At 45.1% G+C, this 2,337-nt stretch overlaps 1 non-coding gene across 1 annotated transcript; it reads left to right on the plus strand.

Annotated features, from left to right (window-relative positions):
- Positions 1–396: 396 nt before the first annotated feature.
- Positions 397–506, plus strand: LOC132682557 (U6 spliceosomal RNA). The gene has a single exon (XR_009611739.1). It is a non-coding gene; the product is annotated as a U6 spliceosomal RNA (small nuclear RNA).
- Positions 507–2,337: the final 1,831 nt, after the last annotated feature.

Here is a 2,337-nt window from a genome sequence, read left to right on the forward strand (position 1 = left end):
CAGACGAAGAGAGCTTTGAGCAATAAACTAACCAACTCTGCTATAACCTTGTTGCCCTTCTGTACTTAAATCATTGGGACTATCATCGATCCATATTTTGTAGACATCTTGTTTAGCTCACTTGTCCATCTTGTATGGGTTAGTTTAGTTAAAACTGGTTGATGATTAAGTAGCAAATCCATTTAATTATGGAAATACACATGGACTGTTGAGCAGTACACCAAACCCATGAGGATAGCTCCTTCATTGTGGAAATCCTGCTCTTCCAAACCTTCCATTATAAACACAACAGACATGAAATAAGACCTGAGAAAGCTTCCCATGTCAATTAATGCATGAAAAACTTAAACACCTTAGGGATTATCATTTTTAAAATAAAAATTAAAGATAAGTCGAGTGCTTGCTTCGGCAGCATGTGGACTAAAATCAGAATGATACAGAAAAGATTAGCATGGCCCCTACACAAAAATAACATGCCTGTCATTTGTGAAGTGTTTCATCCTTTTTCTCTTTCAAAAATAACTAAACATTAAAAAATAAAGATAAATAGAAATTGTAACATTTCTTCATATATCTATGTAGTTTATCTTGCACAACTCCTGGTGTGCTTTAGTTCTATTTTAGAGCTAAACCCTCAGATGCTGCTGTTTGAATGCTGTGATTTAGTTTTCTTCCTCCAGATACCAGCATACACATTATACACGTTCTCCCTTCCCCTGGGAGAATGATTTAACTTCTCTTTGTTAAACTTGGTCGAGAGTCATGATTTCAGTTTCTTGTGTTGAGCTCCATCTGTTTCCAATGCAAACATCTTCCAGAGAGACTCCCAACCAGAGGAGCTCTAAGGTGAAATTGGCTACTATTTGAAACCTTAAAAGTTTCCCTCTCTTCTTTTGAGAACCACACTGAAATCTTTCACAAGTTTTACTTTAACACCAGGGAAAAAGAGAGAGACCAAGATGGCAGAGCAGCGTGGAAGATTAGTGCAACAATCTGCATAATTTGAGCCACAGAACTCAGCAGGTACGTGGCAGGGAGAGGTGAACTGGGGGAGAGAGAAGCACTGGAGGGTAGGGAACTGTTTTTGTTTGTGGAGAGAGGACAGAGACATGGGGGAGAGTACAGGAAAAGCACTCCTGAAAGCAGCTGGAGAGAAAGAGAAAGAGTGGAAGCACCTACAAGGGTCTGAACAAGAAAGGTAAAATGAAGAAAGGAGAGGGTTTCAATACCATTAGGACTCTATAAACAGGGGGTGGCTCAGTCAGTTAAGTGTCCGACTTGGGCTCAGGTCATGATCTCACAGTCCGTGAGTTCTAGCCCCACGTCAGGCTCTGTGCTGACAGCTCAGAGCCTGGAGCCTGCTTCAGATTCTGTGTCTCCTTCGGAGCCTGTGTCTCCCTCTCTCTCTGCCCCTCCCCTGCTCATGTTCTGTCTCTCTCTGTCTCAAAAATAAATAAAAACATTAACAAAATTTTTAAAAAGGACTCTATAAACAGGGGAGCAAAAAGTCAGAAATTCTGCAGCTCTAGTGGGAAGAGGGAATCCCCAGGAGCAGACAGCAAGGTCTAAGGGGTCCTTGGGCCACACAGAGAGAGGTGGTTCCCCAATTGGGAGGACACTTGGGAGAGGCCATGAAGCCGCCCCACAGGAAAAGGTCCCAGGGGACCCTGGAGAACAGCAACTTTGCTGGTGTTGGAACAAGGACACTGGGGTGCAGTGAAACTTGGCACCAGTTGTGTGTTGTGATTTGCCATAATCTCCTGAACTGTTGCTGCTACACGATCACGGGAACTTTTGCTGGGGCAGGCTGGCACCCAGGGGCCCCTGCAGCAGCATGGTCACATGAGTGTTCCTGGGAGCAACCCAACACCCGACCATTGCTCAGTGAGACACTTCCACAGAGAATCAGAGCAGGCCTAAGCCACAGGGCCCTCAGAAGTGAGGGGTTTGGAAGCACAGCACCATCTGAGATAAAATTCGGGAGAGAGGTGCTGCCTGGCAGGCTGACAGCTTGGTCATGGACAGTGTAGAAGCGGGAAGTGGACTGAAGCCAGAGACAAAGGAGGAGTACCTGATGGACAGTGGATAAGGGCAGAGTTCTGACGCTAAAGATTGGGAAGCTGGGTGATGTCATTTTCACCTCTCCTGCACCAGTGCATACACCTGTACAAGTGCCACACTGATCCACATCAATAAGCTAAGCAGTGCCACCTAGTGGAGAAAGGAGCCATAACACCAAGTGCCATCCAACTGTGGCAACCTAGTCCTAGAGGATGACCACAGTTCTCTCCACTGGCTTAGTGTACAGACTATAAAGTGCTTCATAGTTTGACTTCT

This window comes from Panthera onca, chromosome A1 (genome assembly GCF_046562875.1).
Source record: "Panthera onca isolate mPanOnc1 chromosome A1, mPanOnc1 haplotype 2, whole genome shotgun sequence".
Taxonomy (NCBI): Eukaryota; Metazoa; Chordata; class Mammalia; order Carnivora; family Felidae; genus Panthera; species Panthera onca.